This window comes from Rhinopithecus roxellana, chromosome 2, assembly GCF_007565055.1.
Source record: "Rhinopithecus roxellana isolate Shanxi Qingling chromosome 2, ASM756505v1, whole genome shotgun sequence".
Taxonomy (NCBI): domain Eukaryota; kingdom Metazoa; phylum Chordata; class Mammalia; order Primates; family Cercopithecidae; genus Rhinopithecus; species Rhinopithecus roxellana.
Window position 1 is genome coordinate 190,367,456 of NC_044550.1, and position 27,435 is coordinate 190,394,890.

The window sequence follows — 27,435 nt, forward strand, 5'->3', positions numbered from 1 at the left end:
GGCGGATCACGAGGTCAGGAGATCGAGACCATCCTGGCTAATACGGTGAAACCCTGTCTCTACAAAAAGGCCGGGCGCGGTGGCTCAAGCCTGTAATCCCAGCACTTTGGGAGGCCGAGGCGGGCGGATCACGAGGTCAGGAGATCGAGACCATCCTGGCTAACACGGTGAAACCCCGTCTCTACTAAAAAAATACAAAAAACTAGCCGGGCGAGGTGGCGGGCGCCTGTAGTCCCAGCTACTCGGGAGGCTGAGGCAGGAGAATGGCATAAACCCGGGAGGCGGAGCTTGCAGTGAGCTGAGATCCGGCCACTGCACTCCAGCCTGGGTGGCAGAGCAAGACTCCGTCTCAAACAAAAAAAAAAAAAAAATCCTAGAAATCAGCAGGTATTCATGGGACTGGGGTTATTAAAGGTCAACATGGCGGATTAGCATCCAGGGTATAATCACTTTTGTCTCCACATGCTGGAAAAGGAAAAGTAGAAGACACAGTGACCTCAGACTTACTGCTATGGGGAGGGAAGGTGCCAGGGCAGAGGTGACAAAAGGACAAGTTTGCAACACTAGATGCAGTGTTTTAGACATATGCTGGAAAGGGAAGTGCAAAGTGCTTCTCAACGTGGAGGTTAAGGGTAAGAGATAAGGATCTAGTCTTCTTTGAGAATGAGGAAGAATAAATTAAATGGACAGCAAACGTGGTTCTTTGTATAGAACTTCTCATTCGCTTTCACGTGTGAACCACATGCTTATTCCAGCCCTGACAAAGTCACAAAAGAGTGGTTGTTCTCTGGAAAAGGAGACAAAATTGCAAAATTTGTGGAGCTTGCCAACCCCATCACCCCCACCCCACTGGCAGGTTGCCTTTCCTCTGGGAGCCTCCTGTCCACCAGCCCAGCTGTCTACTCAGCCTCAGGCTGTCCCCAAGTCAGCACCTCCACCGGGCTTTCTTTACAGGTATTAATATATCTGAAGGCAGCCCTTTTCTGAGCATCTGTCTCTGTTGCTCCAGCTTTTCTACTCTCTCTCTGCCCTACACCAAAAACAAGACCTTTAATCTTGCCTAGAGCATTCTTTTTTCTCACCCATATCCGCTTGAACTCAGTTTGCTTCTCTCACTTTCTGCTCTCACATTAGTGGAATTAAACAGGACCCCAGAGATCCTATAGGTAACAATCATCGGTTTTACAGGGACATGAGACTCGTCATGGGTTAGCGACTTGCTCTATGTCCTGCAGCTAAATACTGACAGAATCGATGAGTTATTGGACCCAGAGTCTTGATGTACTCCAGTTAGCATTTCTTTCACTTCCAGTAATATCAAGTTTATTCAACTCCTACTCTGGACCAGGCACAGATCTAGGTGCTGGGGAAAATGTGGTAAGTGAAACAAAGGCCCTGCCCTCATAGGTCATACATTCTGGTGAAGGAAACAAACAATAAACAAATATCTAATATGTCCTGTGTGATGTGTGGTATAAATAAACTAAAATACTAGGGAATAGAAATGAAGGGAACACTATTTTGCAAAGGTGATATGAAACCTAAATTGATACAATTTAATTGTATTTGACAACTATACACTGAGCACCTGTGGAAAGGCCATACCTAAGAGTTTGCACCTTAATATTGTAGATAAAGCAAGTATACAAACACTACAATGAGAGACTGTAAATCATGAAAGAAATGCATAGAATGCGATCAAAATGCAATTAGTTTCAGAGGAAAGAGCTAATATTTTGTCAAATGGTTGACATGGCATTTTAATTAGGCTTTTGAGAGAGGATATTTTATCAAACTACGAAGGGGAGAAAGGGTAGTCTGGTTAAGTGAACTGTAAAACCAAAAGAAGGAGAGTATCTCTTTGTGACTGTGTGATTCGAACTGTCTAAAATGGCTGGAGTGGAAGGTACATAAAGAGAGATTGCCACATAAAGATTCTGCTTTGAATCATGTATTTGATGGATTTTGAACAACTGATATTCTTAACTACTGAGTGGTAGAAATGATAGGCACTCAGGAAATCTCTTTCACTACCTCTTGTCAGCCTAATAAACAGAGAGGGAGACTGTCTAAAACAAAATTATATTTATTTGGGAATGGGCATTGCAATAGGAATATGTGTGCCATATTAAACTATTTTGTGTATTCAGGGATGTAAAGGAAGACAAAGGTTTTTCAAGGAAGAAGGAGGATTACATCATTGTTTTGAGATAATCATCCTCAGCTACAGTAATCAATAACTAGAGTGGTACCAGTCTAATGTTGTACAGGCAGTTGCTGGGCAGATGTCTCTGCAGAAGTTCTCTGTATGTGTGTATGTGTGTGTGTGGTTGCAATGGCCTTTGTCCAAAGTTATAGTTTTTGCAGTTTTTTCAATAGTTCTTGTTATCAGGCATTTATGTATTAGAACCCTACCTTCATGGCCTTCCCCAGGCATTTGTCAGGAATTTGTCTTGCTTTTGTTTCTTTGTTTTTTTTTTGAGACGGAGTCTCACTCTGTCGCCCAGGCTGGGGTGCAGTGGCCAGATCTCAGCTCACTGCAAGCTCCGCCTCCCGGGTTTATGCCATTCTCCTGCCTCAGCCTCCCGAGTAGCTGGGACTACAGGCGCCCGCCACCTCGCCCGGCTTGTTTTTTGTATTTTTTTTTTAGTAGAGACAGGGTTTCACCGTGTTAGCCAGGATGGTCTTGATCTCCTGACCTCGTGATCTGTCTGTCTTGGCCTCCCAAAGTGCTGGGATTACAGGCTTGAGCCACCGCGCCCAGCCTGGAATTTGTCTTGTTTTTTAACACAGGCGACTCCATTTTAATAAGGACAGCTCTCACAATCTCTTAAAAACAAGTGTCCATCATTCATCCCCCAATGTCCTTTATCAGTGTCCAAATATCATCTTTAGAATCTCTGCCAGATTCACCAGTTAACTCTTTCATCTTTCTAATTGAACTTTCTCTTCTTAGATATTTAAAATTAAAGTCCTTCTTTCTCAGCGTATTGTCTTTCTGTTGTGTTCATTATAAGTACTACATAATAATTTTGGCGAGTTTGTTGTACTATTCTTGGATATAAATAATGAGTTTCAGCTGTTTTCTGTGAGACACTCAGGTCACATCAGTTTTCTTTTTATTAGAGAAATATACCAAATGCCAAAGAACTGATTTACAAACACACTCTTGAAACTCTATTTATTTGTTAACTCAGGACTTTCCCTATTTCAATTATTTGGATCATTCAGAACTATCCAATTTATTCTAAATAAGTTGCTGAGCTTCTTTGTGTTTTAGTTTCTATGTCTCTCAACTCTAATATTTTTTTTTTTTTTTTTTTTTTTTTTTTTGAGACGGAGTCTCGCTCTTTCGCCCGGGCTGGAGTGCAGTGGCCGGATCTCAGCTCACTGCAAGCTCGGCCTCCCGGGTTTACGCCATTCTCCTGCCTCAGCCTCCGGAGTAGCTGGGACTACAGGCGCCCGCCACCTCGCCCGGCTAGTTTTTTGTATTTTTAGTAGAGACGGGGTTTCACCGTGTTAGCCAGGATGATCTCGATCTCCTGACCTCGTGATCCGCCCGTCTCGGCCTCCCAAAGTGCTGGGATTACAGGCTTGAGCCACCGCGCCCGGCAACTCTAATATTTTGATCATATATTCATGGCCCTACTGTTTCCCTTGATTATACTGACACATAAAGAGGAGAAAATGAGTTACAGGCTTTTTATAAATAACTCTTCTTTAATTTTAGAAGAGTTGGAATCTTGTTTTGTAGAAAATTATAAAATTTTCAACCAGTCTACTTTAAAAATTGATTTTGTTTAATAAATATATCTGTTGCAAATTATGGCAAGTTAAAGAAGAAAAGATGGCAGGAGAATGAATTGCATGAAGCAGAAGAAACAAGAGAGAGTGGCTGAGGAGTAAGGTAGGGGCTAGATACAAAGGGAAAGGAGGAACATCATGTCTTCCAGACAAGATCTGGAAAAAGCACACTCTCTGAAGACAGAGACAGTTGAATTCAAATCCCTACTCTGCCTGCATACCAGGGATGTGACTTGGATAAATTATGTGATTTCTCTGATCCTTGGCTTCCTTATCTAGAGTGGAGGCTAGTTTCAAATAAGCTAATTGTGAAACGGCCTAACAAACTGTGAAAAAGGGTTGGTTCCATTCCCCCACAGCTCTTTTTTCTTTCAGAAACCCTCACCATCATTCTCAGCTCCTATTCTGATGATTAAGGACCCACCTTTATATTAAAAGCAGAAATAACCTCCTCTGGACCCACTGCTCCACTGCAGCAGGACTATCCTATTGCCAGCCAGTCTCTCAGAGATGGCAGGTCCAACTCTTGGGGGCCAACCTGATGCTTCCTGGTGCCATTCCCCCTCTGCCCACCTAGTCTTCCTTATCCAGAGTCTACCATCAATGGCCCCAATCAACATACAATTAGCCTAGACCCCCACCCTCTACCCTTCTCTCCACATGCAGGCCCTCTGATCCCCATCTGCCAAGAACTGTAAAACCATCACCTGGAATTTAACGCAAGCCACCTATCTGGCCTCAACTCATTCATGTCTTAAAGTCCCAGGGTGAGAATAGAGGTGAGGCTGCCTTCCTCAGCGGACTCTGCCAAGTCTTTTTCCACCATCACCTCTACATCCCAGCAGTGATACTGGAATGTAGCTTTATTTTAGTGGCTCCCCATTCTTGCTCTTTAGATTTAAAGTGATTGTAGTGTCCCTGGAGAAAATAGGTCTCTTAGTCTGTTCAGGCTGCCATAACAAAATTGAATGAAGTGAGTAGTTTATAAACATCAGAAATGTATTTATCACAGACTGAAGGCTGGAAAGTCCAAGATCAAGATTGCACAGATTTGGGGTCAGGTGAGGGCTTACTTCCTCATGACAGCCATCTTTATTGTAACCTCACATGGCAGAAGAGACTAGCTAGCTCTCTGGGGTCTCTTTTTTTAATGGTACTCTTAGTCCCTTTTCTGCTGAAATAAAAATACCACACACTGGGTAATTTATAAAAAACAGAAGTTTATTTGGCTCACAGTTCTAGAGACTGGGAAATCCAAGAGCATGGCACCAGCATTTGGTGAGGGCCTTCACCGCTGTGTCATCCTGTGGAGGAAGGAAGAAGGTGGAAGGGAAACCAAGCACTTGAGACCAAGAGAAAGGGAACCAAATTCATCCTTTTTATCAGGAACTGACTCCCAAGATAACTCACCCACTCCCATTCATGAGGGCAGAACCCTCATGACCTACTTACCTCTTAAAGGCCCACCTCTCAACACTGTTGCATTGAGGATTAAGTTTCTAACACATAGACTTTGGAGGGCACATTCAAACCATAGCAGGCACTAATCTTAATCATGAAGTGGAGTTCCCATGACCTAATCATCTCCCAAAGGCCCTACCCCAAATGTCATCACCTTAGAGGTTAGGATTTCAACATATCCATTTGAGAGGGACACATTCAGACATAGCAACAGGTCCAGGTATCTTTCAGAAACTCATCATGAGCTAACAGTGCTAACTATCCCCTTATAAAGATCCATGAAATTAAAAGCAGACACTCCTCAGGAGATTTTCAGTTTTAGATATCTTTCCATTGTTTTTATTCAAAACATTTGTATTTATCTAGTAAAATGTAAATCAACTTTCCTAGCAAGACACTGGAATGTAGATCTTGGGTAAATAATTAGAATATCACATAGGAATCTTTCATGCAGAATTTTTAAGTGTGATTGAGATTCTCAACACTATTAGTAAAAGAAGCAGTAAAGGCTCACATCTATAATCCTAGCACTCTGAGAGGCCGAGGCAGGTGGATCGCTTGAGCTCAGTAATTCAAGACCATCCTGGGCAACATGGCAAAACCCCATCTCTACAAAAAATACAAAAATGAGGGGGGTGTGGTGGCACACACCTGTAGTCCCGGCTAGCTACTTGGGAGGCTGAGGTAGGAGGATCACTTGAACCCAGGAGGTCAAGGCTACAGTGAGCTGAGCTCGTGCCACTGCATTCAAGCATGGGAGACAAAGTGAGACCCTGTCTCTTTTTTTTTTTTTTTTTTTTTTTTTGAGACGGTGTCTCGCTCTGTCGCCCAGGCTGGAGCGCAGTGGCCGGATCTCAGCTCACTGCAAGCTCCGCCTCCCGGGTTCACGCCATTCTCCTGCCTCAGCCTCCTGAGTAGCTGGGACCACAGGCGCCCGCCACCTCGCCCGGCTAGTTTTTTGTTTTTATTTTTAGTAGAGACGGGGTTTCACCGTGTTAGCCAGGATGGACTCGATCTCCTGACCTCGTGATCCGCCCGCCTCGGCCTCCCAAAGTGCTGGGATTACAGGCTTGAGCCACCATGCCCGGCCGACCCTGTCTCAAAAAATAAAATAAAATAGAGAGAGAGAAGAAGAAGAAGCAATGAAAATACTAAGCATGCTTATAAAGGACAAGCATCCTGTGTCTCTTGTTTATTGCTGAATCCCCAACACCTAGCACAGTGCACATATTAATACATCAACTCATCCATTCAAAACACTTCATGAGCACTAGGCCAGGCATGGTGGCTCACACCTGTAATCCCAGCACTTGGGGAGGCCAAGGCAGGCGGATCACCTGAGGTCAGGAGTTTGAGACCAGCCTGGCCAACATGATAAAACCCCATCTCTACTAAAAATACAAAAATTAGCCAGGTGTGGTGGTGCATGCCTGTAATCCCAGCTACTAGGGGGCTGAGGCAGGAATCACTTGAACCCAGGAGGCAGAGGTTGTAGTGAGCCAAGACTGTGCCACCACTGCACTCCAGCCTGAGAGACAGAGCGAGACTCCATCTGAAAAACAAAACAAAACAAAACAAAAAAACTAATGAGCACTAAGTAACTGTCAGGCCTCTGAGCCCGAGCCAAGCCATCGCATCCCCTGTAACTTGCACGTATAAGCCCAGATGGCCTGAAGTAACTGAAGAATCACAAAAGAAGTGAAAATGCCCTGCCCCTGCCTTAACTGATGATATTCCACCACAAAAGAAGCGAAAATGGCTGGTCCTTGCCTTAAGTGATGACATTAACTTGTGAAATTCCTTTTCCTGACTCATCCTGGCTCAAAAAGCTCCCCCACTGAGTACCTTGTGACCCCCACTCCTGCCCGCCAGGGAACAACCCCCCTTTGACTGTAATTTTCCTTTACCTACCCAAATCCTATAAAACGGCCCCACCCTTATCTCCCTTCACTGACTCTCTTTTTGGACTCAGCCCGCCTGCACCCAGGTGATTAAAAAGTTTTATTGCTCACATAAAGCCTGTTTGGTGGTCTCTTCACACAGACGTGCATGACAGTAACTGCTCATGAAGTGTTTTGAATGGATGAGTGAATGTATGTATGAATGTGTAGCAGGACGAGCCACAGACAAAACTCCTCAGACCCCGAGTTAAAGAAGGAAGGGGTTTATTCGGTCGGGGGCATCGGCAAGACTTCTGTCTCAAGAGCCGAGCCCCCTGAATGAGCAATTCCAGTCCCTTTTAAGGGCTCACAACTTTAAGGGAGTGCGTGTGAGAGGGTTGTGATTGATTGAGCAAGCAGGTGGTACGCGACTGGGGGCTGCAGGCACCGGTAATTAGATCGGAACAAAACAAGATAGGGATTTTCACAGTGTATTCCTATACAATGTCCGTAATCTATAGATAATAGAACCGATTAGGTCAGGGGTCGATCTTTAACTAGCAGGCCCAGGGTGTGGCGCCAGGCTGTCTGCCTATGGATTTCATTTCTGCCTTTTAGTTTTTACTTCTTCTTTCTTTAGAGGCAGAAATTGGGCATAAGACGGTATGAGGGGTGGTCTCCTCCCTTAAATGCATTGAAAGCATTACAGTATAGGGTTACCGGGTTTTTTTAAAAGAAGGTTGCTATTAACTGCAAACTACTTATATTAAGAAGGATATGAAATAAGATTTGAAAAAGTTAAAAGGAAATTTTATAAGAGAGAACTTTGCCAGGGGAATAAATGCATTCTCAGCATTCTGAATTCCAAAAAGAACTCATCCCTGGTTAGGTTAAGTTTTATTTTATGACCTTACTAGTGTATGAACTTGGACAATGATTTGATTTTTCCTTATCTGGAATGTTGGTTAAGATTAAATGTGCTGACTTGTTTAATGCCTAAAAATAACAAGAAGATGAGTTTAAATTTCTCACCCCTTTTTTTTTTCTTCCAAAAGCTCTCACCACTAAATCCCACCTTCATTTTCCATGCTGATGATTCAGTCCCCATCCATCCCACTCAAAATCTAAAATTAGCCAGGATCAGTGGCTTGTGCCTGTAATCCGAGAAACTCAGGAGGCTGAGGCAAGGAGGGTCACTTGAGCCCAAGAGGTCGAGGCCAGCCTGGGCAACATAGGGAGACCCTATTCACAAAAAATAAAATAAAAATTTTAAAAATCAGGCAGGGGTGGTAGTAGGTGCCTGTAGCCCTAGCTACCTGGGGAGGCTGAGGCAGGAAGATCACCTGAGCCCAGGAATTCAAGGCTGCAGTCAGCTGTGATTGCCACTGCACTTCAACCTAGGTGACAGAGCAAGACCCCATCTCAAAAAAAAAAAAGAAAAAGAAATTATGGGCGGGTGCAGTGGCTCATGCCTACCCTCAGCACTCTTGTTTCTCAGGCCTTCAGACTTGAACTGGAATCCACGCATCATTAGCTCTCAGGCTCTTAGGCTCAGGCCTCAGATTTTTACTGTCAGCTCCCTGGGTCTTCAGCTTACAGATGGTAGATAGTGGGAATTCTTAGTCTCTATAATCATGAGAGCAATTCCTTATAATATACCTCATTATGTACATATCTCCATATCCTATTGCTTCTGTTATTCTGGAGAAACCCAACTTTACTATTCTAAAGAAATAAAAAACTTTTTTCTTCTCATGCAACACTTCTGACACCAAATGTGTGGAGTTGATCCTCACATTTAGCAATTCCCAACTCTCCAGACACAAACTGGATGCCTTACAATTCAACTATGACACTAACTACCTGGAGTTAATGCATACCCCACAAGACTGCTGCCCCACCTTCAGATGCCTGTCACAAGTACCACGTTGTCACCTGTAGGATAAATTGGGACTTCCCACAAGCTACTCTTCAGGTTTGATAACTCGCTATAATGGCTCGCAAGACTCTGGAAAACATTTACTTACATTTACTAGTATATTATAAAGGATGTTACCAAGGATGCAGATGAACAGTCAGATGAAAATATACATAGGGCAAGGCATGGGGGTGGGGCACAGGGCTTCCAGGCCCTCTCCAGGCATGGCACCCTTGCAGCAATTCCATTCCTTCAGCAACCCAGGAGCTCTTCACAGCCTGTTGTTTATGATTGTTATGGAGGCTTCATGATATAGGCATGATTGATTGAATCATGGGCAACCGGTTATGGAACTCAATCTCTGGCCCCTCTCTCCTCCTCATAGGAGAGATGTGGGGCTCAAAGTTCCAACCCTTTAATCACATAGTTGGTTTCTATGGCAACCATCTCCCGTCCTCTAAGAGCTAACTCCTTAGCATAAACTCAAGTATGGTTGGAAGGGGCTTATGAATAACAAAAGATGCTCCTCTCACCCTACCTACTACCCAGAAAATCCCAAAGATTTTAGGAGGTCTGTGCCAGGAACCAGAAACAAAAACCAAATATACATTTCTTATTCTATCACAATATCACAAACATGCCGGGCGCGGTGGCTCAAGCCTGTAATCCCAGCACTTTGGGAGGCCGAGACGGGCGGATCACGAGGTCAGGAGATCGAGACCATCCTGGCTAACACGGTGAAACCCCGTCTCTACTAAAAATACAAAAAACTAGCCGGGCGAGGTGGCGGGCGCCTGTAGTCCCAGCTACTCCGGAGGCTGAGGCAGGAGAATGGCGTAAACTCGGGAGGCGGAGCTTGCAGTGAGCTGAGATCGGGCCACCGCACTCCAGCCCGGGCGACAGAGCAAGACTCCGTCTCAAAAAAAAAAAAAAAAAAAAAATCACAAACATGCTGATGTAGATGTTAGAAGCCACAAGCACAAGTATACAAGAAAGGCCCGCACAGATGGGTACGTATGTGTGGGGGTGTGTGAGTGTCCATCCTAGAAGTTGGCCTCACAGACATCAATGCATGTAATGGGAAGAACTTAGCCTTGAGAGTCAGGAAGCCTCCATTCTAGTCTTGGAGCTGCCAAGAATTTGCGTGGTGAGCTTGGATACAACACACTAACCTCTCCTGACTGTTTTCTTATTCGTAACTGAAGAGGTTCGACTATGACCCCAAGATTTTTTCAATTCTAAAGTGTCAGAGATTCTGAGATAGCCTAGCATCATCATTCATATATATACATATATATACATACACACACACAGACACATATATATATATATTTTTTTTTTTTTTTTCTTTTTTTGAGACGGAGCCTGGCTTGTCGCCCAGGCTGGAGTGCAGTGGCGCGATCTCAGCTTACTGCAAGCTCCGCCTCCCAGATTCACGCCATTCTCCTGCCTCAGCCTCCTACAGGCGCCCGCCACCACGACCCGCTAATTTTTTTGTATTTTTAGTAGAGACGGGGTTTCATTGTATTAGCGAGGATGGTCTCGATCTCCTGACTTCGTGATCTGCCCGCCTTGGCCTCCCAAAGTGCTGGGATTGCAGGAGTGAGCCACCGTGCCCGGCCACCATTCACATATATTCTGCATTAACCACAGTGCTAGTTTTTCCCCTTCATGCAAACTTATTGAGTGAGGTGAAATGCGGGCTCAGGGAACAGGGAGACAGAGAGAACGCATCTTGTCTGAGAAAGGAGATGAAGACTCCCCTTCTAAAAGATGGTGAAGGGAATTGGGTAATAGTCACTCTCTCGCACCCTGGACGCTGCCGTTCCCACTTTGATTCCTCCTGTCCATGTTTTCTCACTATCCAACCACATCAGCAATAATTACTCCTTGACTTCATCCAAATCAGCAGCCCCTCTTTTTCCACCCAGCCTACCACTCTTTGTACTGCTTTCAGTTTCTTCTTTATCCAACGTATGGCCTCAGCACTGAGTTCTTTAATTTACTATCTTATCATTGTCCTCATCCTCCTCACTCCAGTCAGCTCTCTTCACACCCCTGCTGACTCGTACCCCACCATCACTTGCCCACAAGGGTCGGCTACTGAGTACAACCACACCATACCACAGACTGGCCTTCTGACAGATTTGAGGTCATGATCAAGAAAACCAGAGCCAGGCAGAAGTTAAAGTGATGAAAACAAATTTTATTCAGGACTGTTGCAATAGGGAAAGCGGGACCTCAATAGAACCGGGCTCCATTCTGAATGCATCAGTGATAAGTGCGGATGTATAGGCAGGGAGCAGGGCATTGGTGGATAGAAAATTGCTATGAGGAGACATCAAGGCTGGGGGAATTCTGGCTGAACCAATCTAACAGGATTCCTGCTGAAGGCAGGCCGAGGTGATTAGACACCAACAATGGTGAGGGAAGTTTTGATTAGATATCAAGGATGATTAAGTATCAAGGGTGGTGGATTCTTACCAAAGAGCCTTGGCAGTGTCACTTACTAAAACTGGATTTTTATAAAGAAGTGCACACATGGGCCTAGGAGAACATTCAAAAGCCTAACTAAAGTTTGGCCAAGCAAAGAATCTTTGTCAGTCATCAGCATTTCTTATCCAGTCTTTACTCAACATGTCCCTGCTCAGCTCTTTCCCTATGCCTCATGATAGTTTTAATCTTTCACTGTTATCCTTCAGATCCCAGCCCTCACCTTTTCCCCCAGCAGGTGGCCTTAACTCTGACTCAGCGAACTTGCCCTGGTTTTTCATCTTACACCTACAAACTCATCTTTGCCCACACTCATGCTTACCTCCTTCTTTCTTGCTCAAAGGGTGAGAGGCCTCTCTGCCTAAGGTTTAAGGTTTATCCTCCAAGATTATGATTTTTTTTTTTTTTTTTTTTTTTTTTTTTTTTTTGTCTTTTGAGACTGGCTGGAGTGCAGTGGCACCATTTTGGCTCACCACAACCTCCACTTCCCAGGTTCAAGTGAGCCTCCCTTCTCAGCCTCCCGAGTAGCTGAGACTACAAGCGTGTACCACCACACCCTGCTGATTTTTTTGTATTTTTTGTAGAAACAGGGTTTTGCCACATTGCCCAGGCTGGTCTTGAGCTCCTGAACTCAAGCAGTCTGCCCACCTCGGCCTCCCAAAGTGCTCGGGTTACAGGTGTGAGCCAACACGCCCAGCCCAGGATTACGATCTTGATCTCACATGTGTTTAAAATGTTTCTGTCCACTAGCTTCTTCCTTTCAGCCCAAATTAGCAAACCTGTTTAAGTCAGGACCCTCTTAGCCACAAGTGAAAGAAACCCAAATCAAGCTAGGTTAGGTATAAAATGTGTCTGGCAAGATCCTTAACTATAAGCAGCAGAACCCATTCTATTTCAGCAAAAAAATTATTAAAGGACTATAGGTAGTTCATACAATTTCTGAAAGGATCAGAAAATCTGGCTTGGTGGCCATGTAGGCTGGACAAAGCCCAAATCACACTGCCAATCTTTCCAGTGAAGAGGGCACCACTACTGGCACCACTGATGGGACATCCCCATATTAAGTTCACAGAAATTTTCAAAACCAACAACAACAGAAATAAAGAAAAATTGTGAAGGGAATTGTGATGACCTGCTCGGAGTTCTCTGTCTCATCTTCCTTTCTCATAGGCCAGTGACCAGCTTTCTGCTTGTGGCAGGAATACAGCCATAGTTAGCTCAGTCTTTCATTCCACCAGCTCCATGAAAGCCATCTTTCTAAAATTCAACTGCAAAAAATCAGATTGAAGCAGCAAGGTCACAGACCCCATGGCAGCTCCCACCCACACGATCTAGTGGAATATCTCCTGGAAAAATTTTTCATAAGCAATCTAGATCTGCTAAGAATCTGTTAATTTGAAGAATGAAGTAAAATGAAGCATTTCCTGCCTCTGTAAATCAGAGTTTCTCAACCATGGCACTATTGACATATTGACCTGGATAATTATTTGTTGAGGAATAGAGGGTAGGGTAAGGGTAGCTGTCCTGTCCATTGTAGGATGTTTAGCAGCATCTTCAGCCTCTACTCACTATTCACCATTAGCACCCTCCCTCTCCAGTTGTGACAAACAAAAGTGTCTCCCAACATTGCCCAATGTACTCTGCTAAGCAAAATCACCTGCATCTGAGAACCATGTCACCCAGCCTGCAGTGGCCTGAGCATAGCAAACCACACTTCCAAATCCCCATCTCCAGCTCAGACCTCTCTCCTGAGCTCTAGGTTGATATATCTACCTGCTTGCTTGCTACTCATATCTCAACCAAGATATCCCATAGCTAACTCAGACATGCCCAAACCTAACTCATCATTTTTCCTCCAAGACTAGTTTTTTCCCCACAGTTCCTGTCCTGGTTAAACATATCACTGTTGATCAGTCATCCATACCAGAATCTTGGCAGTATTTCTGGGTCCTTCATCTTCCCTCACCTCTCCCTCTCCCATCACCACATCTAAAGAAGTAGATTCTAACAACACCTTTCTTAGCTTGTATTAGCCTCCTCCTACCCATTTGTATTGCAAGTTTCCTGCTGGGCTCTTAATTTCTTCTCTCTCTAATTTACTTTCCAAATTGCTTTAAGATTTGCTTTTTTCCTAAACACAAATATGACCATGTCATTCCATACTTCAAATTAACAGATTTTTTTTTAGCGGATCCAGATTGCTTGTGAAAAATAGTCGAAACTCTTTAGCAAGATGTACAATGACCTTCCTGAACTTTTCCATGTTCCTCTCTCCAACCTTCACCTCTGCTTTCTTGCTAAGAAACTACATAAAAATCCCTGGTTTTGGCTGAGCACTGTGGCTCATGCCTCTAATCCCAGCACTTTGGGAGGCCAAGGTGGTTGGATCATGAGGTCAAGAGTTCGAGACCAGCCTGGCCAACATGGTGAAACCCCATCTCTACTAAAGATACAAAAAAATTAGCTGGCCGTGGTGGTAGGCGCCTGTAATCCCACCTACTTGGGAGACTGGGTCAGGAGAATGACTTGAACCCGAGAGGCGGAGGTTGCAGTGAGCCGAGATCACGTCATTACACTCCAGCCTGGGCAACAGGGCAAGACTCTGTCTCAAAAAGAAAAAAAAAAAAAAAAATCCCTCGTTTTGCATATGCTATCTCCCCTGCCTGCTTGAATACCCTCTCCTACATTCTCTTAGTTCACCTGGTGAACTCCTACTACTCCTTCAAAACCCACTGCAACCATCTTCTCTTAATTTTTTCTTTCTCATAAGGCTCCTCCTTGACCAAGTGTCCCAATATCTTAACTGCAAGCTGAAAAACCAGGACCACGGCCACCCTGCTAGTTTGCTCTTGAATTCCTGTCCCATAGAAATTGTGAGATTAAAAAAAAAAAAAAAAAAAAAAAAGTTTACTGTTTTAAGCCACCAAATTTGAGATGATTTATTACAGAACAAAAGATGACTAATCCAAAGTTTACTTACAGAGGTCAACGTGACTGACATTCTAGGCCCAAGTTTCAAGTTTAGGATGCTCAGTCTTCCTAACTCAAGCTTCACCTGGGTTTTGAATACCTATGACCTAATTTTATTTGTTTCATTTTGAAACACAGTAAAAATGATTACAGTAAGGAATGTTTTGAGTGGGCTATCTAACCAATATTCACAAAAGTAATATGCAAAAGAAGAGTTCTGAAGACGACATTTGTACTTATCATTTAAAGACTCAGGATAGGGATTGAAAGAGCGTCAAAACACAGTCTCCTTTGACTTCAAATTTTTATCTTGAGTCTGTGGGATATAAACAGAGAATCTGACTCCAACTTTTTAGATAATCTGCTAGGAATGTAATTTTGATTCCAGGAAGAAAACTCTCTACTATGTAAAAATGTTCTAACCTTTCTATACAGTTTACTCATTTTAAAAATTTATGTGTAGAAACAACTGAAATGTCCATCGAAGAAGAATAAATACATTACCGTTTATTTATATAATGGAATGATGCCCAGCAACAAAAAGGAACACGACAGTATGGAATAATCTCAAAAACGTGTTCAGCAAAAGAAGCAGGACAGAAGAAAAACCTTTCTGTCTGATTCCATCTACATGAAGCTCAGGAATAGGAAAACTAAGCTGATAACAGAAATCAGAGTTTTTGGGGGGATGGAAGGCTTTGGGGGGTTTTGAGGGTGAAGTTGACTAAAAGGGGGAGCAACAGAACTTTCTGAGATAATGGAAAGTTCTATATCTTGATTTGGATGATGGTTACATGAGTGTATGTATTTGTCAAATTTCATCAATTATAATTTATTATTTTATGTTTAATTAATTTACGTTTATTTAAATCAAACCTATATTAACCAAACATATTAATTTATATTTATTAATTAAATTAAACATGTGGATCAAATTATGTTTATTAGTTTATATTTATTGTTTATTGTTTATAAACAATAAATTTATTTATGTATAATATAAATAAATTTGTATGTGTATAATATAAATAAAATTATTTCAATAAATATTTATTTATTATAAATACATAAATACTAATGTTCATTTTACCTCATGGAAATTTTACCTTAATCTAAAAAAGACAACATGAAAAAATAGTATGTAATACTAAAATCAAATCACGTTTCCCTATTGAAAGGCAATCACTCTGAGAAGACATAAACAGGGCATTCAGAATATCAAATAGAAAGAGCTTCCACCATCACACAAGTGAAACAAAATCAATATTTCCAGATATTTTTCAGAAACTACCTTTGGGAAGAGTAAACCTCAGCTGTTGGAGCCATGATAAATACCCATTGATTCTGAGCACAAGCCCTGTCCTCTCTCTAGCTGGACTTGGTAGGAAAATCATCATCCAGCTTGCCTCACTCCTGAGCCTTTGCTCTGAACGGAGCGCACTCACAGGGCAGGGGCTGGGCCTCCACGCTGCAGGGTGGCCCTCAGGGCAGAGCCCAGGAGATGAGTAAGCGGCAGTGGGCGGGAGTCACAGCGGTCCGCGGGTGACTCAGTGTCCAGGAATCCAGGGGGCCGGAAAGAAGGTTTTGGCAAAGAAAGGAGGCCAGAGGAGAAAAAAAAAATACATTGACAAGGCTTCACAGCTGCCAGAGGGACAGATGTAAGCTGCTGCTGGGACAGAAGGGGAGCGATTGGCACCCTTAGCCAAGACTGGGGAAGGCCAGGAGCCTCTGCATGACAGTACGGGACAGCAACTGGGAAGGAAGGAATCGCGATCCGGCCTGACGTGGGGAGAACAGAAGAAGTGAAAACGGTGGGGCCATGAGGCAGAAGGCATCATGTGGGGCAGAAATCATTTTGTAAAGAATTTGAGCGTCTACCAATGAAATAGACACCAGATTCCTCACCTGGTCTCCAGGATCGCTCTTGCCCTGCAGATCAACATCCCTTATGACTCACCTCCTCAGGATGAAGTCCATCATCGCGATCATGGTTTATCGGTCCTTTGTCATTTCGCCTGCATCACAGAGAGAGTCCCTTCAGAGATACTGAGTTTGTTTGGGAATGCGCAGGGGGTTTGCAAATCTGGGATGTACGAGCTGTGGGGCCCATCGGTATATCCAAAGAGATTGAGGGAAAGCTTATAAAAGCAAAAGAGAAAAGTAGACGTAATTTGTTTTGAGGCAAAGAGAACATTGCTTACAGGGGCTTATGACAGAAGTTGATGCCAGTTCATTAGTGTAGACAGTGTCCAGCAAGTGTTCTTGTGTATCTGGCGAGCTAGTTTGAGAAGTCCTTGGAAGAATGAGATCATATCCTTTTCAGGAACACGGATGGAACTGGAGGCCATTATCCTTAGCAAACTAATGAAGGAACAGAAAACCAAATACTGCATGTTCTCGCTTATAAGTTTGGGAGCTAAATGATGAGAACTCAGACACAAAGAAGGGAGCAGACACTGGAGCCTACTTGAGGATAAAGGGCGGGAGGAGGAAGAGGATTAGAAAAATAACTATTGGGTACTAGGCTTACTGCCTGGGTGACGAGATAATCTGTATAACAAACCCCCATGAATGAGTTTATCTATATAACAAATCTTCACGTGCACCTCTGAACTTAAAAAAAAAAAAAAGTTAAAAAAAAAGTCCTTGGCAAAAGTTTTTGTTATAAGGATACGTGCATAAGACCCCCTTCAGAAAGTCTTTGTAATCATTTTTACCATAGGCATGTGTGCCTGAGAACCTTCCCTTCTCAGCCTCTTGGCTATATTTGTTAGTTTGGTACAAGTGACTCCATTTTGATTCTGACGACTTTCACACACCAACTCCCCTTACCTTCTTAGAGAATTACACCTCCACCACATCCTGGCCCACCTCCAGTCCCAGTATGTTTCTCTCAGGCTGTAGCTTATAGGTCATTGCCTTGTTCGAAAGCGTTTCCTTACCAGCCCCCTTAATTTGATTAGGTACTTTTCTATGGATTATCTAGCACCAAATACCTTCTTCTATGGTACCTTCCTCTAAGCATTGCCATAGGGTATTATGGCTGCCTATTATTTTTTTAACTATGAAATATTTAAAACTACAGAAATGTAAAGGTATTTTGCTACCAGTTAAACCTTGTTACAATTAAATACCTTGTTAATGAAACCAATTTTAAAATAGAAGAATAAAATATTAAAGACACAGGCTGTTAACATTGTTATTCCTGTACATACATTTATTACTTTTATATCTAATCATATGCAAATATAGTATTGCTTGATTTATTTCTAATTTAATACAATTAGACATGGCACGTACTATACACGTTCTTTAGCTGATTTTTCACTCTACATTGTGTTTTGACATTTTAATAAAGAAATTTAGGCCGGGCGCGGTGGCTCAAGCCTGTAATCCCAGCACTTTGGGAGGCCGAGACGGGTGGATCACGAGGTCAGGAGATCGAGACCATCCTGGCTAACACCGTGAAACCCCGTCTCTACTAAAAAATACAAAAAACTAGCCGGACGACGTGGCGGGCGCCTGTAGTCCCAGCTACTCCGGAGGCTGAGGCAGGAGAATGGCGTAAACTCCGGAGGCGGAGCTTGCAGTGAGCTGAGATCCGGCCACTGCACTCCAGCCTGGGCGATAGAGCGAGACTCCGTCTCAAAAAAAAAAAAAAAAAAAAAAGAAAAAAAAAAAAAAGAAATTTAGACCACAAGAACAAATCATAAAAGAAAAACTAATAAATTTGACTACACTAAAATGTAAAACTCTGAATGGGAATATGCTACATAAATGAAGTTAAGAGTTGCAGAATGTAATTACTTCTTTTTAAAATATATTACTCTATTAAAGATGTTCGTTTCATAATTTAAAAGTCAAATTTTTTTACCACGTTAGCAATAAAAAACAAAGTCTCTTGTCTTACTCCCGCTAACTTCCATTCTCCAGAAGCAAAAATTTTTAAACTCTTTTAACCATTTTTTCTGGACTTGACCTCTATGTTTTTAAATAACATGATTATGTTGACTTTTTAAGAATAGTATCTATCAGCTCCATACCATTAAAGATGATGATTTAGCTTTCCTCTGTCTGTCTCTTTCTCTCTCTCCATCATTTCAATAGTTATAGTTTCTGGTTGGAGCAATATTCAGTGCTTACAATACCATGATTACATAAAAATAATTCACAGAAGATCCATGTTAATGTCCTCTGATTTCATTCTCTTTCATCTGTAACTTTTTTCCTTATTATTTCCACTACTGTCATTGGTTTCATGTCCTGGACACCTGCAACTTATTTACCTCTAAACACAACCTTAAAAGAAGAATTTCTTTAATGCATTCAAATTCAACAGGCAATACACACACATACATGCACACACACACAGGTATGTGTATGCATTTTCTCCTAGAGACATCCCTTCTAAAGCATTCTCTAGCCTGGTGCACTGTCTCACACCTGTTGTCCCAGCACTTTGGGAAGCGGAGTGGGGAGAATTGCTTCAGTCCAGGAGTTCAAGACCAGCCTTGGCAACATAGCAAGACCCTGTCTCCACAAAATAAAAAATAAAAAATGAGCTGGGTGTGGTGGCATGCACTGATAGTCACAGCTACTCAAGAGGCTGATATGTGAGGATCACTTGAACCTGGTAGGTGGAGACTTCAGTGAACCGTGATCATGGCAATTCTGCCTGGGCAACAAAACAAGACCCCATCTAAAAGAAAAAAGAAAAAAAAGCACTCTCTTAACCTATCTGGTCGAGTTGTTCTATTATCAGTCACGAGCTCTCCAGTTGAGACTTCCCATCATTGTTATTGTGGACATAGGATGACAAAGCTATTCCCATTTGCCAGGAACTGTCCCAATTTCATAACCCACATCACGCAACCCCTCAGGCTTAGGCAAACTGGAACACTCAGTCAACATATCAGGACAGTTCTCTGTTCCTAGATCCTATGTTGTATTCTTCCTGGTTTATTTCCTCTGTTTGTGGAATCCATGCTCTAATATTTTCCTGAAAAATAATAAAAAGGACATTTTTTTTAAAAAAAAATGCATGTCAGAAATATTTTTAATATGTCTTCATATGTGTTAGAAAATTTGGCAAGGAATAGGAATCAAGATTTGAAGTAATTTTCCATCTGAATTTGAAAGATATGGCTGCACTGGCTTCTAGCTTTCCCGTGTGGCAGGTAAGAGGTCTGGTATCTTTTCACTTCTGGGTCTTTTGAATATCTGGGTACTTGTAGGCTCTTTTCTTTATAAATTTTTCATGGCATGCCTTCATGTGCATTTGTTTTTTATGCATTTTGCAGGGCACAAAGTGGGCTCTCTCCATCTATAAACTCATGACTTCTGTTCAGGAAAAATGTGTTTGCTTTTTTTCTATGAACATATCCTACCCTATCTTTTTATAATCTCTCTTTCTGGAACTCCTATTTATTTGGGTGTTGAGCTTCTTGAACTCTAGTATTTTCCTTTTCTCTTCTATTTTTCATTTCTTTATTTTTGATTGACTTTCTGGAAGATTTTCCCAATTTCCCTTCCAAACTTCTGAAATTTTGGTTCATTTGTTCATTCATTTGTTTTTATGTTTTCTTCTGTTCCATACATAGCTGCTATTTTCTTGAAGATTCAGTTCTGTTATGACATAGGCCTTCCTTAAGTGTCTGGTGATCCTTGGCTATCTGCTTATATTTAAAACAAGGCAATAAAAAAGTGATTGGAACAGACTGACATTTATTCTCGTAAAGTGATCTGGCAAGGTTGTTTTATTGTTTGTTGTTTGTTTATTTGTTTTAGTTTTTTTTCAGCTAGCTTCCCATAGATAACTCAACCATGACTCCTACCTGAGAAGTAAATTTGGCTGCCAGTTCATTTCTTTTACTGACTTGCAACTAATCTTCCCATTTTCAGGACTACCTGTACCCCCTATGCTAATATTTCTTTTCTTTTTTTTTTTTTTTTTTTTTGAGGCGGAGTCTATTTCTAAGTAGTTCTGAGATTCTATAGTTCAAAGCATCCTTCACCTCAGCTTTCTCTGGTGTGTTAAGTCCATCTACTTGATCTACTCCATCTGCTTTCTTTCCAAAATTCCACTGCTTCTCTCTTGTCTACGTAGAGGTATTTCATGTAAGTATTTCAGTTTTGTCTTTATAGTTTTGTGTACTTCATTGTCCCTTTTCTGTAATTCTGGGAAGGAGGGTCAGTGGACATATGTTCACTCAGCCATGTTTAGCCAGAAGTCGTGAAATCACCTCTTTTTTTGTCTATATGTGTTTCTTGTTAGATTGAAGCTAACTGAGCTGGGGTGAAGACCATAATGAGGTCATTATTACAGTCTAGCATCTAGCATAATGCCTGGCATATGTTAGGACCTCAATAAGTAAGGATTTATTGAATGAATACACATATAACATGATGATATTTTTTAAATGTTAACCAGAGTCTGGCTTTGTTTTTCTCTCCAGTATTTTATTTTCCCCTTTTCAGCTAATCTATTATCGTTGTTTCAGGGCACACATATAACAATAAAAAGCAAATTATTCTTCTATCCTGAGTTTCAAAAGGTTAAGTCTTTAGGAAAATTGAAAGGACTCATGGCATAGAGGAAATACTGAGGCAAAGCATTATGATAACATTGTGAAGCATACCTGTACCATTCCTCTAGAACTAGAAGATTGACCTGAAGTAGAATCAGAGCTTAGCTCCAGGGAAACAGCAAAGTCCTGCTGAAAAAACGGTTAGTGGTTAGTGTGCCTAGGCAATTGGGAACAGTTTCTCCCTCTAGAATGGCACAGATGCAGCAGAAAGTTTCCTTTGAATTTAAGAATAAAAACAAGGTAAACTGGCCGGGCGCGGTGGCTCAAGCCTGTAATCCCAGCACTTTGGGAGGCCGAGACGGGCGGATCACGAGGTCAGGAGATCGAGACCATCCTGGCTAACACGGTGAAACCCCGTCTCTACTAAAAAAGAATACAAAAAACTAGCCGGGCGAGGTGGCGGGCGCCTGTAGTCCCAGCTACTCGGGAGGCTGAGGCAGGAGAATGGCGTAAACCCGGGAGGCGGAGCTTGCAGTGAGCTGAGATCCGGCCACTGCACTCCAGCCCCGGCGACAGAGCGAGACTCCGTCTCAAAAAAAAAAAAAAAAAAAAAAAAAAAAAAAAAAAAACAAGGTAAACAGAGGATTCCAGAGGATCTAAGGAGCCTCCTAGATAGAAATTAATGTCAAGAAATGTCCAAATGGACTGCTCAATGAGGAAACATTGCATTGCCCATGTCAATGGATGCAACACTGTCCTAGTCCATTTAGTGCTACTTCAACAGGATACCTGAGACTGGGTAATTCATGAACAGAAACTTATTTATTGGCTCACAATTGTGAAGGCTGGGAAGTCCAAGATTAAGGAGCCTCACATCTGGTGAGAGCCTTCTTGCTGCAGAAGGCACCATGGTGGTGAGAGAGAGATCAAGAGAGGGTCAAGCTCACTTTTACAACTAACCCACTAGTGCAATAATGACACTAATCCACGCATGAGGGCAGAGCCCTCATGACCGAATCACTTTTTAATGGTTCCACCTCTCATCACTATTGCATTGGGGATTACATTTCCAGCATATAAACTTTGGGGGACACATTCAAATTAGAGCAAACATGACAGGTGACACTGAGCATTAGATCCCTCCCCAGTCCTGATGCCTTGGCAATATGTGAGCCCCTTGGTTCATAAATGAAATCCTTGGGAAATTCCAAAATTGACTGAGATTAAGTTTCCGTCACCCAAGTAAAATGAAAGCTCAATATTGAAATTAAATTTAGTTATTAAAATATTAATATAGACTTATATTTCTCCAACATTTCTATTGGTTAGTTGAAACTTGTATACACTATATAATATGGTAATTCTGACTCCCAGAGACTTATTTTAAAATTCATTAAAAAAATTTATAAAACAAGTATTTACACAACAAATAACAAATGACCAAATATTTTTTACATAGGAACATGCCATGTTAAAGTAGAGATTTATACTTGTGAATGACATACCAAAAAACACCAAAGGCATGGTTAGTAGAACAGGTAGATTTGGGGGATTTTTAAAATAATATTTGTAATCTTAACAAAATAAATAAGGAAATAGAGAAATATCTGTCAGGAATGTATTTTGGGACCTCCCCTTTCAGCTGAGATGAAGGTCGTTGCTCTCACTGAGACAACTAGAAAAGCTGGATAAAATACACAAAATAGCATCTGCCTGAAGGCATTGAAGAAGTGATGAGGAAACTCAGACTTGGGCAGCAAGTTCTGGAGCATGAGAAAACTTAGAGAGGAATGTTGACATTTTACAACTGATTTTTCCTTTGAGGCATTTGCTAGTTCAGAGTACTTGGCAAGAGAGAAAGAATCCAGGCAACAGACTTGGACAGAAGGCCTCTAAGGGGCAGCAAAGACAGCAGAATTTTTGGTTCCAGTTTTGGGGACTGGAAAAATCCAAATCTCATGAGGCTGGAAACCCAATGAGAAAGGTTAATGGAAAACTGAGTCTGACACTTGACCTGTTTTCCTATCAAAACATTTGCCAAATTCTGAGGCTGCATGGAGCAGGATATTAAGAAACTAAGCAGAAAGTGTCTAAATACAGCAGAGGTTTTGCAGTCTTGAAAGGCTCACCAGGAGGAAAGGGCCTCAGTGAACACCCCAGGTTCTCAGGCAGAACTCTAGGAGAGCTACTTTCTAGGAACAGGGATGAATCTGAGATGGAAAACAAACTCATAAAAACGGTAATGTACAATATGACATTGTGGAAAAGGCAAAACTATGGAGACAGTAAAAAGATCAGTAGTTGCCAGGGGCTTGGGGTAGGGAGGGATGAGTAGGTGGAGCACAGATAATTTTTAGGGCAGCGAAAATACTCTTTATGATACTATGATGGTGGATACGTATCTCTTTTCATTTGTCAAAACCCATAAAATGTACAGTACCAAGAATGAACCCTACTGTAAACTATGAACTTTGGATGATAATGGTGTGTTGATGTAGATTGATCAATTGTAAAAAATACACTTCTCTGGGGCGGGATATTGATAATAAGGGAGGTTGCAGGGAGTTGACAGGGAATATATGGGAACTCTATAAGTTCTGCCCAATTTTGATGTGAACCTAAAACTTCTCTAAAAATAAAGTCTAATTTTAAAAAATCTATAATGCAGTCTGGAATTGGTTCCTTCTCTCATTGGATTCAGGTGATCAGCTCCCTAGCAGAGGAAGGGGTAGCGTATCTCTGGAGGAATCTATTACCCCAAAGCTTTTATAATTTAAAGAATACAATGTCTGGCATTGGATCAAAATTTAGCAGGCATTCCAGGAGTTAGAAACAATTTCTAAAAACCAAGAGGAAATATCTAAAAACCAAGGGGACAATCTGATGCAGATATTTCAGTTATCAAAAAACCTTTTAACTAAGTATGATTAATATATTCAGAAAAATTAGATAAAATAAATGTACATCATTACTTAAAAGTAAATATAGCATGAATTGTGGAGCATAACGTATATCAAAAGGCAATAATAACAATATTTCACGTTTATTGAAGGCTACTTTTGTGCCAGACATTGCTCTAAGTGACTCTGATTTCTCACAACAGTCCTATAAAATAAACACTATTGTGGTGCCCACTTTACAAATAAGGAAACTGAGGTACCAGATGGTTAAATAAACATTTGTAGTTAAATTACTAGTAGATGGCAGAGCTAGAATTTGAACTCGGACAGTCCAATCCCAGAGTTCTCACTTTTAATCATGATACTACATAGTGCATGTATCTTACACAACTACAAGAGCCATAGATCGATAATGTTTTGATTAAAGAGGTGTAAAAAGTTTGACAATTAAAATTGTTATATTATTATTTTTGAGGCAGGGTTTCACTCTGTCACTCAGGCTGGAGTGCAGTGGCATGATCATGGCTCACAGCAGCCTCAACCTTCCCAGCTCAAGTGATCCTCCCGCCTGAGACCTCCCAAGTATCTGGGAATACAGGTGCACACCACCATGCCTGGCTCATTTTTCTATTTTTTTATACAGACAGGGTCTCACTATATTGCCTCAGCTAGTAGAACTCCTGGGCTCAAGCGATCCTCCCACCTTGGCCTCCAAAATGTGGGATTACAGGCATGAACTGTGCCCAGCCTTAAAATTATTTTGGTCACTAAAATTTTTTCTGTTTTTCTCATGGCCCCAAACTACGTGATTGTGAAATAGTTCCAATTTAGCCTAAATTGTGTAGAAATATATTTTTATGCAATGTAGGCCTTTAATTGCCCAATAATGTTTGCCTGTGTGTATGAAAGATTGAGAAGAAATGTATCTAATTTTAAGTAGACTAAAAATAGAAAATAAAAACATGTACGTAAAATTTTACCAAAAACAATGTTCAATATTAACCACCACTAAGTTACTTTTATAAACTTCTGTCTGGGCACTCTCTAATTATTATAATTGCCACATGTGGATTTTTAGCTGCAGAACTACACAGTTAATTCATTTATCCAACCTGTGGGTAGGGAACTTTGACAGAGAATTCCACCTCACTGTAGATCTCTACTCTTCTCAGCAGGACCCCCTCAATAAAGAAAGTCTTCCTTCTCTGATACACATGGTTCTTGTTGACAGACACACATACCTGGTTTACCATTTACCAGATAAACATTTAAGGAATGTATTTGAAATGACAGTGGACTCAAAGGCAGGAATCACCTTCCTGCCCCAATTCCCTTCCCCAACATCTTTTTTGCTGCCGGAAGAATCTACCATCGGATTTGATTTCCCCAAGTCTGTTCTATACAGAAAAATCAAACATTTGTCATCATACTTAACCTTAGTACGAATTAATGAATTGACTCAATCTCATAGGCAGCTAGCTGTGGTCAGGGACATGAGGAAGTTTGAGTTTGGGATGCAATAAGCACAGCCATGAATTTTTGAACATAAACTTAGTTGCAATGTTATGAAGATAAGAATGTCACCTCCTTCTTAGGATTGTTGTGAGGATTGCGTGAAAATAATGAGCATAACTTTGGGAGGCTGAGGCGGGCGAATCACAAGTTCAGGAGATCGAGACCACGGTGAAACCCCGTCTCCACTAAAAATACAAAAAATTAGCCAGGCGCAGTGGCGGGCGCCTGTAGTCCCAGCTACTTGGGAGGCTGAGGCAGGAGAATGGCGTGAACCCAGGAGGCGGAGCTTGCAGTGAGCCGAGATCGCGCCACTGCACTCCAGCCTGGGCGACAGAGCGAGACTCCGTCTCAAAAAAAAAAAAAAAAAAAAAAAAAAAAAAAAAAAAAATGCTTAAGATAGTTTTAGGCACCCAGTAGGTGCTCAATAAAGTATAACTTCTTTTTGAGATAGAATTTGTCTCTGTCATCCAGACTGGAGTACAGTGGCGCAATCCTGGCTCACTGCAGCCTCAACTTCCTGGGCTCAAGCAATCTTCCCATCTCAGTCTCCCGAGTAGCTAGGAGTGCATGCACTCCACCACACCCAGCTAGTTTTTGTATGTTTTAGTAGAGACAGAGTTTTGCCACATTTTTCAGGCTGGTCTTAAACTCCTGGCCACAAGCTATCCACCCACCTTGGCCTCCCAAAGTCCTGGAATTACAGGGGTGAGCCACCTCGCAATGACTTTGAAAATGATTTAATTTTTTTTTTTTTTTTTTTGAGACGGAGTCTCGCTCTGTCTCCCAGGCTGGAGTGCAGTGGCTTGATCTCACTGCAAGTTCCGCCTCCCGGGTTTATGCCATTCCCCTACCTCAGCCTCCCGAGTAGCTGGGACTACAGGCGCCCGCCACTTCGCCCGGCTAGTTTTTGTTTTTGTATTTTTTAGTAGAGACGGGGTTTCACCATGTTAGCCAGGATGGTCTTGATCTCCTGACCTCATGATCCACCCGTCTCGGCCTCCCAAAGTGCTGGGATTACAGGCTTGAGCCACCGCGTCCGGCCGATTTTAAAAATTTTAAGGAACCAAATATACTTTAAAAGAACTGGTGATTGTGGTAGTAGTTCTGAATAAAATTTAGTGAAAGAAAAAATTAATGCAACTCACAGAGTTAGTTTTTGTTTTTGAACATTACTTTCTGCTGCTTTGAATGATATGCAAAAGACTTAGAAACATCTTGTGATCAAATTGTTTAGCATACATATCTTGTGGAATCAGAATATCAAGTTTATAGTTAAGATTGTCTCTCTCTCCATTTATTAAATGATCTGTAATCTCTTCATATCTCTGTTTATTAATAAGCAAAGTAAGCTTATTGCTATGGTTTGAATGTTTGCGTTCACTCCAGAATTTGTGTTGAAATGTAATCCTCAATGCAACAGTATTAAGAGGTGAGGCCTTTAGGAAGTGACTAAATCATGAGGGCGGAGCCTCATAAATGGGATTAGCAACCTTACAAAAGGGCTGTAGGGAGATAGCAAGGTCTTTTTTGCTCTTCTGCCATGTGAGGACACAGCATTCCTCCCCTCTGGAAGACAGAGCAATGAGGCCCCATCTTGGAAGCAGAGAGAAGGCCTCTACCAGACACTGAACCTGCCAGCACCCTGATCTTGGTCTTTCCAGCCTCCAGAACTGTGAGAAATAAATGTCTGTTGTCTATAAATTATCCAGTCTAAGGCATTTTGTTAGAGCAGCAGGAATTATCACCTAACATAATGCCAACTCACACAGGGTTAGGTACACTATCGCTTTTCTGATATGAAAATTATCTTGTTGACTCAGTATCAGCAGGATATGTCCATTGAGCTATTTTTCTAATAACAACGGGGTGTGTATATATAACTAGCATTTTCCCATTGAGTTCCCTTTGTGACCAGAAGCAAACCTTTGCCAGCTTGTTAAAAAGTTTTATAGCTGCAGTTTGACTAC